Raw genomic sequence first — 14,734 nt, forward strand, 5'->3', positions numbered from 1 at the left:
CACGATTATATTCGAACAAGGTAGAAACCACAGCTTAATTATTTAGAAAAAACAAGGTTTAGATATTTATACATATATAGCAATTAAATTTAATGTGCTATGAAATGTTTGATAAAGTAGAATAATATCTCACGAAAGTATACCAACTAAAATGTAATAATCAGATAATTATGTGCTGCTAATTATTCGCGAGGTAATTATATTTAAGTATGAAGATAAAAAGGAAAAGTGTACATATAGGAGGCTCGTGTGAATTTTGTTTAGCTCTAGATATTTGGATATCTCATTTTGTATTTGTAACAATTACCTTACATCTCTGTATGTTAAGCGACTTGGCGACATTTATTGTTCCTATCTCTTCGTTGGCCACTCGGGCAAAGCGAGCTATAACTTCTACGCGGAGCAGTTATAATACTACCATACCCGGGTTTTCGCCATCTTTGACAAGTTTCAGGTGGAATTACAGCCGCCAATATTACAATTGCCAGCAATATCTTTACGAGGAATTTCATTTTTCTGCAATATTACAAATTCTAGGAAATAATAAGAGGTTCGAGAAATCGAACGTATACTTTTAATATCTTATTTTTCTCGTTCTTTTCAATCTTCTTTTCTTCTAAAAGATATATAATGTTCTTAATTTCTTTTTACAATTAGATATCTCACTTTTTCGAGCTTTTCGTCAGATTTTTCTTTCTTACCTTTTAGCTTCTATTAATTTTCAATTGTTACAACTTTTTTCTTGACTCACAGATTTGTTTCCTATGGTCCCAGAAAACTAACTCTACGAGTTGCCTGTCGCAGACCCGATATTTATATTTTTTCGCTCAAGCCTTTTTGTTATGAATAACTGGTTATTAAATGAAATTCAACAATCGTTTCCGAGAATTAACAAGTTATATGCAGATTATTAATTACAACATTTACATAGATATCCACAAGAAGTATTAATCTTAATACGCTAAAAAAGTGGTTGCAAAAAAAAACAGGATCGCATCCTGAAAGACATTGTAACGCAAAACTAGACATAAAATTTAATGAATAAACATTCCGCGAGGAATCATCAGATTTAAATATACGAATCAGGAAAGATGCAAGTAAAAAGAGATAGGCTCGTATCTCTTTCTTTACATTTTTGGCAATAATATTTATATTTAATCGATAGATTATACAAATCTTTTTGTCGTTGAAAAATTTTTATTAACAAAATTCCACGATCGTTTCTGCAGAAACGATAAACCATTTAAAAATATTTAGTTATTCGCCTATGTCGAGTATCAACCTTCATACGTCGGGAGATGTTTGAAAAATAGGATTATTGATGGGACGTGGCTGTAACGCGTAGCAAATATATCCCAAAAAGCCTGTCAATCTGGAAAAGATACGCAATAACATCTCTCTCGCGGCGAATTGTTGTATCGCTATATATATATTTAGAACGAGTTGTTACCGCGTGTCTTGATAAAATGTACCGGATTGATATTTCCTTTCGTGAAATAACTACACTTAAACATAAAGCTGAAGCAGAAGTATAGATAAAGATATGACGAAATGTGTATGACATCTCGTATCTATACACATTTTGCCATTTAATATTAAATATTGAATTTATTCCATTTTCTCTTATCTTTACCTTGTCCATGTCTTTGTTAAGACGCGATTTTACGACATTGTCCACGATGTTTTCGTTGGCCTTCCGGGCAAGGATTTCTATATGGAACATCTATGAAAAGGTCTAGAAGTTCAGACAATGTTTCGGTTGTGTTCTCTTGACAAGCTCCAGATACAATCATACTAGTTGCCAATATCACACTTATCAGCAGGATACTTGCGAAACATTTCATTTTCAAGCGGTATCGCAAAACTCAGGAAATAATAAAAAGACTGTTTAAAGATCGGAATTTAAGTATCGTTCGTTACTATTTTGCAATTGCCTTTTCTTCTAATTATATGAAATATTTTTAAATCCCGTTTGTATATATTCCACTGTCTCGAAGTTTTGATTTACACAAATTTGACTCTTATTGCGCTAACACTTACCGAACTTTATCAATTGTCTATCGGGAGTCCGATATTTATATTCATTCGGTTACGTAAGTCTCTTCACGCGCCGCCGGAACTGGTTAATAATGAAATTCAAATTTCTGCAGAGAATCAAGTAATTATACGATTGCTATAAAGATTTATCTACGTATAAATGTCAATTCGGTATTTCTTGATACGTCTAAAAATACTTAAAACCTTTTTAAGTTTGCGCCTCGCTAAAAGGAGCTCGTAATATAAATTGTAAAAAAAGACAACGAATAAACACTGCATGATATTATCATATTTAAATATAAGAACGTAGGAAAAATACGCAGTAAAAAAGAGGTACGATTGCATTTAGAATACATGGTCTTTTTGCTTCTCCATCTCATATTTTTATAATTACTTTACACAATAAATACCTTCTCTGCGTGTTAAACGACGATGCGGCATGTTCCGTGACGATCTTTCCTTTGGCCTAACGGGCAAGGATTTCTATCCGGTACGAATATCATTATGTTGGTTGTGAACACAGTTACGTTTTCTTGACAAATACCAGGTATAATCACAATGGCCATTAATAATACCGCAATTACTAGCAGGATATTCACGAATAATTTCATTTTCAAACAGTGATTTGAAAACGCGAGTTTCACGGTCACTTTATAGAACCTAGAGACTGTGATTGTTATATATAAAGATGTGTTTCTTTATATATAAGCACTAGTTATCGATGTTGATGCAATAGATGATAGTATATGAAAAATGATGTATTACTTATCAATAACGGATACGTAGCAAATAAAAATTTATTTCCACGAAATTATTATATTTAAATATATGAGGATGAAGCAAAGTTTAAAAAAAATATGTGCGATAACCTCGTATCAATAATTCGCACATTTAGCATTAGATATGGATATCTCATTTTATTGAGAGGCGATATTTTATAGACATAAGAATTACAGCGAAAATACGTAACGTTATTTCCGTTGAATACATCACGTTTTATAATGACGACTCGCAACTTCTCTTCGCAGCTCTATTATGCATGTTTTTCTTTAAAATTTATCTTGAAATTTCTGATAATATTCTCATATTCTTCGAACGCAGTTTCTTTTTTATTTCTTTGTAATATTTCCGCTTTATAACTTTGTGTTGCCGTCTATAAACTTACAAGAATTCCCTCCGTTTTTCTTATAGTGAAGCTGGTCGACTTTATACCTTCGGGAAATAAGCACACACATTGTCACTCTTTTTTACTGCGCATTTACTATTTATATAACCTCATGTGTTCTCGTGATTATATTCCATTAACGTAATGGAAAAACTGATTATAAACTAGCGCATTTTTTTTTTATGCAAACTGACGAGCTCAATACTACAATGAATATACATGTACGCAGTCGAGGTAATCAAGCTTATACATATAACACATTGTGTGTAATATATAAATTTATCGAAATTTTATTTTAGTAAAGATAGAATATTCATATGTAGAAATATTTCTGTGTGCTATTTGGCTACGATATACGTACGCTGCTGCTATGATATTTTGGAACTTCCCATCGCATGTATAACTTTCAACTGACATACTTGAAAAGCTGAGTTTCTGCAAATATTTGAAAGCAGACATTAAAGACACGTTTCATATTTCTGGAAAAAAAATGTTGCGAGCTAGAACGTATGGTTTTAGATAAGCTTTGTTCAATAAATGTGTTTAAAAATTGTTCAAAAATAGAATTATATCTTTGAACGAAGCTGTTAATGTCGAGGCTGTTTTTGTCTTTGTAAAACGATTATTGAAGTTGAAGTAAACATGTAATGTGAATGCTTCTGTTCAACACTGTTTATTTTTATTTCATGCTTTTATCTGATATAAACAACGACTACGTTCTTGACATAAAAAGTTTCGCGAAATTTTTTAAAATAATTTTTGTATTTTTTGAATGGTAATTTTCTGTAATATTTTTATATTTTTCTTTGAAATAATTCTTTTTACTTTTTCTTTCCTGTAATATTCTATTATTTAGAATCTTACCACAATATCGTCTGTCTCTTTCCGTACATTAGATTCTTTCTGCAAGTCTGATTGTTTAGTCAACAAAGTGTCACACTACAGTGTCTCTACTATATTATACAGATATATGTTGCAATATGTCATACAAATAACCGGTTAGATATTTAGATCTTCTTTTTTAAAAAGACAATAAATTTAAATGGCTAAAGTATAAGATCTAGAAACGCGGAGATTGAACAAGTAAATATTACAATTAATTATTTTGAAATTCTTGATAAATTATTCTTTGTTACTAGAAGATAATTGTAAATGTTAATAAAATAAAAAAGAACGATCTCTGAAGAAAGAAACAAAAAAGAGCGGATTTATTTGTCCATCGTAAATCAAAGAATTTATAGTTATTCATACAACGTAATTGCTGACATTATTAATATAACATAAAAAACATTACTCACTTTTATTTTTTTTATAAGTCGTATATTGTTTTTTTATTTTTTAAATTGGTGCGTCATCTTAACCGAATTAGTTAGTGACCTTTTAATTATAAAAGTTAATATTTTTTTTTGGGCCTGAAAAAAAATATAAAAGGTTAAAACAGGGAAGCACACATATATAAAATATGAATTAAGAAAAGAAATATTAAAATTTCTGACAGTATATATATTTTAAGTATTATATGTAGTTATTATTCTAGTATTCCTACGTGTATCGATATTCAATAATTTTTCTTGGTAAACTATAGATTATATATAGAAGCTTTGTTTTCATTGAATATATAATATGCAACGTTTAGAAGAATAAAAAGAATTAATTTAATTCAATTTTAATATTTTTATATGTAACAATTTTTGTTACTGAAATTAGTTTTCGTAACAGCTTGAACAATATCCAGACACGGAATTTACTTGTAGTCTCGTAGATTTGTGTTTTATGAAATTTGATCAAATTTGATTTGATTGACCTGAGGGAATCAAATCATGTTTGTAGCTTCATGTTATTTTTATCACAATTAGAAATAAATTTTGAAATATTAAATTAGTTTTAATTACCAGGAAATTGCCGTCGTTATTTCGCCACCTTGCGACATACTCCGCGAGCATCGTGTTTCTGTCCTTCAGGGCAAGCAAGTTTCACATTCCTCGCAGGAACTTTTATGAAATGACGGTGAAGAGGGTTGTGGGTGCTGCTTCCAATACCTAATGATACAGCTTCTTCGGTCCCATATTCAGTGGTATATTCAGTTGTCGTATTAGGTTCACATGTTCCCAATGGTATCACAAATGCTATTATTGTGATTATCAAGAAAACATTAAGAAATGCTTTCATTGTGCGAGATTTTCCTTCACGAACTAAAAAAGAGAGAATTAAATTTCAAATATAATTCTTATTCTGTTTCTTATTCTGCCGAAATTTTAGAGTTTTTATATAAATTTCTTCTATTGATTCTTTTAATTTTTCCAGATGTGTTATAAATATTTTTCTATCCTAATTGTTGTACGTAATTGTTTATAATGTTTAGAACTTTGTGATGGTTTTAACTTTTTTGTTTCTTTTTACTTAAATCCTTTGAAATAAAGACAATCTTTTCTATTCTTTCTCTTTTTCTCTTTGTTTTTGTTCTAATTTCTTCGTGGTTTACAATCTTACCACAATTTCTTCAGCAAATTCAATTTGCCACTGCAGCTGATAGTTTCGACAGATTAATCCGTATTGCTATTTTTCTATTCAGGCTCTCTATATATAATCCACATGTTTTCCTGTTTACGTAAATTTTATTACCATTATATAAGAAAAACTGGTTAGTATGAATCAACGTACCTACTCTTTTTTAAATTAACGAAACATTAAAATTGCTGAGATCGAAGATTAAACACGTGAATTAGCACGGACTCCCATATATCTCGGAAAATACTTTAGAAGTTTTTGTCAATTGTAAAAAAAAATTATTAAACTGGATATTGAAAAAAAAAAGATTTTTGAAAGATTGAATTAATTTATTAATTGTAATGTAGGATTTACAAAATAACGTAACAACTGATATTAGCATCAAAATTGATATCTTTTTTTTATAATCGATTAGTTTATACATATTACTCTTCTAAATTAGTTAATCGGATTGGATTATTCATTGAGTTTAGAATTACAAGTCACATCTTGAATCTGAAAAAAAATACATAAAAATTATAACAAGGAAATAAATTTTTTTAAAACTATGTATAAAACTCTCAAAAAATATATATATAATGTGAATGTAAAGAGGGATTAGAATTTCTAATAGTATTTTAAATTATTAATTATTATAGCATTTACATAATATACAGTACACATCAAAAATTTGTCTCAGTTGTATTGTATATGAAAACTCACATTTCTGTTATCTGTTATGTTCTAAATATTAGATGATTAAAATAATGAAAAAATATATAATGAAGCAAAAAGAACGTAAAAATTTGCGTGTAATAGCTTAGCTTCAACTAATATTACGCTTTAACGTTGCTATGCTTAATAATTTCAGCCATTAAAATTTGTTTTCCTAATAGCTTGAACAATATTCGCATAATCTGCCTGTTTCTCGCAGCTTTGCGTTATATTCTCGAAAATGTTGGTGTGATTATATTCGAGGGTTTACGCCGCCTCTCTATTAGGGAATGGGTTTGAAATATTAAACTGATAATTAATTATACTTGCACGTCTTTTCCTTATTGTAATGGCGTCCGGCACAACCCGTGAGCATCTTTCCTTTGCCCTTTGGAGCAAGGTGGTCTCGTAGGAATGTCTATGATAAAAAATGGTTCAACGACTACGCTAGTACGTGTAGTTGTGGTCATACACGTCGCTATTGATATCACTATGGTCACCACTAACATGATTGCCAGCGAAACGTTATGGAATATTTTCATCGTGTTGTAAAAATCTAAAGGTTCCGTGTGATCTAAAAGATATAAAATTAAACATCATATATTGTTTATCTATTCTTTTATTTTTACGAAGTAGTCGAATAAGTTTTATATAAATCTTCCATTTTTTTATTTTTTAAAAGTTTCTTTATAAGTCTAATTTCTCTATTTATTTTTTTATCAAATATAAAATAACTTGAAGAAACTTTAAGAAATTCCTCTTTTTGCTTATTTCTTGGTATATTTTTCTTTCTTCAATTTTTCTACCAATTTAAAATAAAAAATACTTACTACAATTCGACACACACCTTATCCTATCGACAAACTCGCAATATTATTTCTTTGCTATACATCTCTCTCCTATTTATAATCATCCTGATTTCGCAAGCTTCATTATCATCTTTTGAAAGAACCGGTTATGAACCAGTACATCCTCTTCTACTTAAACGAGAAGTTATAACGACAGGACTTCCCAAACGTCACAAAAAACACGAAGGTCAAATAGTTATAGGTATATATAGGTATATTTAAAATAAAAAAATTGTTTCTTATTATTAAAAGATAAATAAAGAAAAATACTTCGAAGATTATACTAAATGTGCTGATAATTACCTATAAAGCTATTATTACATATATGAACCAATGAAGTATGATAAGGTTTAATATCAAAAGGAGCAGTATAGTTTTGTTAGAAAAATTAAGAAAAACAATTTAATCGATTCATTTCTCGTTATTTTAGAAAACATAAATTTAAAGAAGTTTGTTTTTATTTACTTCTTTAGCTGCGTCTCTCTCTCTCTGTCTCTCTTACTCTTTCTCTCTTTCTCTCTTTCTCTCTTTCTCTCTTTCTCTCTTTCTAGTTTTTTGAGATCCGTGAATCACAATGTGTGTCAAGTACGTGCAGCCTACAACGGTCGCGAAACAAAGCTCACGACGATCACGGCATACAAATCGACAAATGAATATAAATGCAAGCTGCAAGGTGAAAATATAAGCATCTAATATTTTTTGTGATATTGGATATATTTAGAAATACTCTCTAGACGCGATTAAATTTTAGTATTAATTAAAAGCAATCTTGAATTATAAAATTAAAATTTAGAAAAATTATAATTTGACGAAAAAAAATAATAATTAAGAATACACGTATAATGAAGCAGAATCTCATTCTGTGACTCATTTTGTGTTCTCATGCTTGCTAACTAGTTCTGCATTCCTTTTTAGCTTTTCAACAATTACGCTTTTAGCATTTCATGCGCGAATTAACGCGTTATGAGAAAATATAATTTAATTTCTTTCATAATATAAAATGTATTCTGGGCTGTAGAACGTACAGGACTTATATATACGACTCTAATAATGTTGTCAGATATCTTACAATTAGTCAATATTCACACATAATTACAATGCAATTAAAATTAACATGTACAGTGTGAATTTATTAATAAATCCTGCGGATACAAAACACTGAATATTTTCACCTTTTTGTCGTTGCTACGATATTTTCTACGGTCTCGTTTTTAGCTTTCATCTGATATTGCTGAAATTTTGATATCCACCGCAGCTTGCAAATAGACATAAAATACACATGTACTTTGGAAAGGAATCTGTCAAAAGCTGGAATGTATAATTTTCAGAGATACAAAATTTACACTTTAAACAAACTCTAAAATAATAACTCACATCAGTTCGTCAAAATGGTATAATTTTTTTACATCTTTGTTGTTATATAACTTTGTTATATAACTTACTATAATTTTATAAAAAAATAATATACATGTATTTGGTTGATTATTGTCAATTAAATTACTTAATGCTGTAACATTCAAAGCTATCAATGTCACCAACGTTAATAAACAGTTAATTAAATATTTATTCTCTGATTATTAATAAAATGGCTGGAAAATATATTAAATAGAAATATGTGTGGAATATTCTGTTAATGTATAAAATTGGAAACATTCGCACCAGGGTTTTCATAAGAATTTACATAACGCGTTAATTACAAATCTAGAGTATAATCGCACGTGATTTAACCACGTCCAATTGAAATATATATTCTGCTTTTGAAGATAATTTGTTTTAACCTTTTAAAGAAACAGTTACCTGTGTTTCTCGATTATTATACCGGCGTGCGACACGTTCCTCTGGAATCTTTTCTCTGGCCTTCCGGACAAGGGTCTGTAATTCTCGAGGGTACTGTTACAGCTGTGCGCGGGGTAACATTGCTTGGCTCGTGCATATTCGTACTCGTGCATTTCACTCTTATTCTCCTGACCGACTGTCGATAGTACTAAGATTAACATTGTCGTCGCAAGTATTAGCAAAATACCCATGAAGAACTTCATTTCTAAACGACGTAACAATTCTTAGTTTAAAAATACAAATGAAAGTGCGAGTAAGGATCAAAATCTCCGCACCTCCAATTTCGTATCTTTACCCCTTTCTCGATTTTTTCTTCTTGACTTCTCTTGACTCTGTTCGTAACTTATGCGAAATCTTCGAACGCTTCTCACTCTTGATGCTTCTTTATTCGACTTATCTCGGCAAATAACTTGCCGCTTCGCTGTCGCATATTTTTTATTTATACTTAGATATTATTTCCAACGCGATGCACTTTGCTTTATTACAATAAAAATTAAAATTGTGCAATTTAAAAACGCGCTAGTCGTCGTAATCAAAATTTACTGATATCAATGTCGTCAATAAGCATAACAATATTTATAGCATATAATACTTAGAGCATTCCGTTACTTTCCCGTTCCAGCCAGAAATAATTAGTTGAATTAATTTAGTTGAATCAATTCGATATCGATGCATCGATAAATAGTCGATATCAAATATTGATTGATCTTTGTTTCTCATCTTTGACCTTATTATAATTGCTTTTACATAATATACATAATGTTAATCAAGCAATTGCAAATATTTCTGGAAGATTTCTATATTCTAACTCTACATCAAATCAGTGCAAAGTCGGAAAGCACAATATATGTATGTATATATGTATGTATACGTATATATTATGTATTCGATGTAGAAAGAATTGGCCAAAGGACATAGAAGTCTTATAGAAATATTTATAATTACTCAATTATTATAAAAAAATTATGATGAGTTTAAAAATGACAAAAATATCAACCACTATTCGACATTGACCATTCATTTACGCATCAAATTCAAATTGATTGAATCGATTTGACTAATTATTTCTGACGAGAGAGTAAATGTCTGTAAAATTTAATATAAATGGGACGTTTACACAACTCTAACAAACTGATAAATAATATACAAGGTAGCTCAGCTTTGCACACGTTTTCTATGACTTGCACTCGAGACGCTATAACCCTGCCAGCTACAGACTAACGTGACAGACTAATATCGATCTTGACATAGTTAAAGATGTCTTTAAAAATAAAATCTTTCGTTGATCGATAGAAAATAGGTCACTATAGATACATGTCGGTAAACAACTTTATGTCTGAATATAGAAAGATGGGAAAACAGATAAAGATATATAGGCTCATATTTTTGCATTTTGCCGCACATTCGGCATTAAAATCGATTGCTGGAGTTTATTTCGTACTGACAATACCGTCGTCGTATTTAGACCAATAAATGTCAAAATCTGATAATATAGCTGACATAAAGAAAGCGTTGGCAGTAGGACTGTTGTACACACACAGCCATTAATAAAATTTTATTTAACAATATTTGTTATTTTTTTCTATACAGAGTAGGAGTTATTACTAAACGTCTATTAGAGAAAAATCAATTCCAAATTCGAAAATCCATTTGTCATTTAAATTTCAATACACATAGTGACGTGCGGTTTGTACAAACATGCAACTCTATAGATTTTTTTCTATTTATTACTAAATTTTGTTAACGTACATACGTGGTTTTTATTTTATATATAAAAATAAACATAAAAAGGGCATATAGAATGCATAGATAGATAAAAAAAAGCATCTTATTACGATTAATCAGGACTTATACATATTACGCGGTCACAATTTACCGCAATTTAATGACAGTAACAGAAAGAATAAAATATACATTTTTTTGATAATCGTATCGGTTGCGAAATAGTTCGTTCCTCTGATAATGTAAAGCAGACAAATAGCTTGGCCAATCTCTCGTCGTACGTTGTTACGATATTTCACTGCTGATGTTTGTAGCTTTCGGATGACACCGCTCGTATCGTTGAATCTGTAAACGAATATAAAAAATAGCAGCTCACGAATAAATACAGTTCTTGTTCGGCGACATAAAAGAAGAATTATGTGCAGTGGCTTTAAATTTTTTCATATTCTTCTTTTTCGACACATACATACATACACGCACCCACACACTTAACTACACAATAAATTTTGTTCTATTGGTGTATTCAGACAGCTATGGAATGAGTCAGGATAATACGATCGCTGAAATAAACATGTGGAATATAGGCAGGAGTGTTCCGGAAAAGGAAGCGGAAATACGTGCTATTCCCAGGAGTAATTCCAAAAGTTTGCACGGGAGACATAAATTTCCGCTAATAAACGAATATTCAAAAAGCAGATTCGAAAAACCACATGTCAGAGATATTCATACTTTAAAATTGGACATTTTGTAAATTAATATAGTAAAAATTTCAATTTGTATAATTTTATGAAAAATAATAATTCTCCTATTTAAAAAAATGTATTGAAATTATTTTTTACTTTATACAATAAGTTATATTGTCATATAATAAAGTTAAGTTCATTTAGAAATTAATCATCAATAGTTACATAACATCGAATTTAAAAATGTTAAAGTAACAATGTCTTATAAAATTTGTGATAATAAAAATAGAGTCCAAATATATTTGTCAAAAAATCTGTTGGCGAAATATCTCATAAGATCAATGATATACACTTGTGTATAATATAACAGAAATGAATAATTTATCTGAGAAACAATTTATGTTTTATAATACTGAAAATGGAATATGACACGTATGACACGTTACTTTATTTTTTTATATTATTAAAAATGCCTAATAAAAATATACACTTTTAATATGTTTTTTTATACGGAGCTCTATTCGTACCTAAATTTCTTGATCAATTAATTTTTTGTATAAACAATTGCTTTTATTGTACTATTAAGAGACGGACGGACATTTAAGATAAAACTTCTAAATTATCCTGTATCTCTTAATTTTCAAAATTTCCAGGACACTCAATAAAATCATTACGTGAATGTATCATACTTAATCTTCTTTATTTTGGAGATTTATCGATGTTTCTTGTTTGAATCCCGATCAATCGGACATGAAATGATCGAGCGTGGATCGTCGCAACCATTATAATGACCGAGAATTAAAAATTTAACTGTCGTTGATTTTTCGGTAGTAGTTGACTCTTTTTGTTTTTCGTCCGATAACGGTGACAACGCGACAGTCATCATCGTCACGAGGATTAACAACGTGGCTCAAATTTTCATTTTTGTGATATTCACACAAAACCATTTGACCTCGATTCCTCCAAACGACGCATATGACGTATAAAATATCTTCGTTGATAGGGTGAAAGCGTTTTCTCGCTAATCTCCTGTTATTTACAATGACGTTGTCGTTAATTACGCTGAGCAATGACTATTTATTTTTCCCGAATATTTCAATTATTCATGCATTTCATGCAAATTCTTTTCTTTCTTCCTTATATGCATATCTTCCTAATTTCTACGATTCTCGGCAAAATTATCACAAGAATTTACCTTATTTACTTGATGTTAGATTTTGCAAACGTAATCGACACTTTCCGTTCGCGTCACGTTGCTGACCAGGAAATGGACATGGAAATTCCGGCACTGTTATGATATTGAATGGAACCGTTGTCACCGATTCCTCAGTAGTAGACGGCTCGGTTTGATCTTCGTTCATCGGCAATGACGAAACAGCGGTCATCACCGCCATAATTAATAACACAATGCAAAATTTCATTCTCGATTTTCGTCACAGAATACAAACTGTCTCGAAAGTTTGCTCTCGATAAAGTTCAAACGACGTGTGAAATATTCTTGAAAAAGCGGAGATTATAAAGACTCTGTCGGATGCTGCGTAGTGACTGATTAACTTTTTACAGAGAATTCCACGAATCGACAAATCTTGGCTTATGATAATTTTCATTACAGATATTACGTTATATTTACACGATAGCGTGTCAAAGGTGAAGCATATCTTTGATAAGAGTTTACTCAAAACATGAGTAATACTTGCAATACTTCGCAGAAATGATAGCTAGGTAAATTCTAAATTTAATTCGCATATGTATATTTATATGTAAATATTTAGAAAATTTTATCACTACTTCTCTAAAAATCATACAGATTAAATTTTAATAAAAATATTTGTATAACTTTTTTAAATATTCTAATTACTTATTTTTTATATTTTTTTACTACATATTTTTTAACCTTGCTTATATTTTTTATTCTAACTTTTTTATTTTCTAAAATAGTCTGACCGTAATTTATTTATTTTATATAGATATATTCTGCGGTTGTCTCTAATTTAAATCGACTTTTCTGTAATAATGAATTATTTAATATAACACCTCTTGGAAAATAGCCAATAATCGCAGTTAAAGTTGTTTAACATATTTAACGTAAGGTTATCGGGACAGCCAAGTATCGTTTTGCATTTCAAATTGCAAGTGAAATTCTATAAATATGTATATGCGAGTGGCCCGCTGAAAATATCATGTCCACGAGATTGCGTGAATATCGAAATTGTCAAACAATAGAAAGAAAGAGAAGAAAGGGAAAGAGAGAGAGAGAGAGAGAGAGAGAGAGAGAGAAGAGAGAGAGAGAGAGAAGCTTATTAGAATACTACGACAGTTGCATTCGGTAAAGCGTATGGAAAGTTAGAAATATTTAACGAGCAATAAAAGGTTTTATTTACTTATTATTGTTCAAATATTACCAAAGCAGAAAAAAACTTTATCTATATTTTATGAAGTTCATTTCACAGATGATTAGCTCTCTATGGGAAACAAAACTGTTATGCAAGAAACGATTGGCTTTTATGACGATAGAATTTGGCTTTTCAGTTCAACAAATATTTGACTTTTGCGAATAAAGTTTCGCTTTTACTAACGAAATAGAGTATAGCTTAAAACAAGCCCAATGTATCTCTAGTTCCTGAATTGGAAAAAATTTTACCGACCAGAGAACCGGTTTGATTTTTTCAAATAAAAAACATATAGCTTTTAGTACAAAATCTAATTTTTAGAACGAATACAACTTTAAATGGAAATGTATTTAGTTTCTATAAAGAAAATTGTTATTTCCTCTTTTTTCTAGTGTAAACCGTGTTCTTACTATCTACTATGAGAATGGTTTTTAAGAGGTTTTTTAAATTTGACTTTAGATTCAATAAAAAGTTACTTGCAGGTTAAAAAAAAAAGCTGGATTTACGATTGAACAATATTGAACTTTTATAACAAGGCAGCTTATTTTAGGTGAAAAAATGTACGTTTAATCCTAACGTTTAATCCTAAAGTGCAACAAAAATGAATAGATCATCAAGTTTTAACGTTCATAAATCCGATAACGAATTTGTTCGCTGTTTCCCAAATTGACCTATTTTTTATAAAAATATTTACTTTATACTTTATAATGTTACAATAAAATCATGTTACTATAATCCTAAATAAGAATTAAGAATGTTTATTTTATTTCGTTAAATAAATTGAATAAAGAATTAATGATTGTCTATTTACGATGCTTAAATCAGTTATTATTGATTTTGAACTTGAACACT

The 14,734-nt window shown here is 29.8% G+C and overlaps 1 protein-coding gene and 1 long non-coding RNA gene across 8 annotated transcripts in view; one reads left to right on the forward strand and one right to left on the reverse strand.

Annotated features, from left to right (window-relative positions):
* The window catches only part of LOC112462714 (probable G-protein coupled receptor CG31760), a 55,647-nt gene that overhangs the window by 6,691 nt on the left and 34,222 nt on the right, over nt 1-14,734 (forward strand). The gene's annotated exons all lie outside the window — the stretch shown is intronic.
* Nucleotides 5,382-13,237, reverse strand: LOC112462716. Of its 6 annotated transcripts, none has more exons than XR_003041695.1 (7): nt 12,688-13,236; nt 9,363-11,154; nt 9,049-9,292; nt 8,424-8,559; nt 6,730-6,977; nt 5,693-6,205; nt 5,382-5,394 (listed from the first exon to the last, which is right to left on the reverse strand). It is a non-coding gene; the product is annotated as an uncharacterized LOC112462716 (long non-coding RNA). The 6 variants fall into 6 exon arrangements; XR_003041694.1 differs by having other exon boundaries at nt 5,693-5,802; nt 5,868-6,205; nt 9,049-11,154; XR_003041692.1 differs by having other exon boundaries at nt 5,693-5,802; nt 5,864-6,205; nt 9,049-11,154.

This window comes from Temnothorax curvispinosus, unplaced genomic scaffold, assembly GCF_003070985.1.
Source record: "Temnothorax curvispinosus isolate PA1 unplaced genomic scaffold, ASM307098v1 QBEX01012727.1, whole genome shotgun sequence".
Lineage (NCBI taxonomy): Eukaryota > Metazoa > Arthropoda > Insecta > Hymenoptera > Formicidae > Temnothorax > Temnothorax curvispinosus.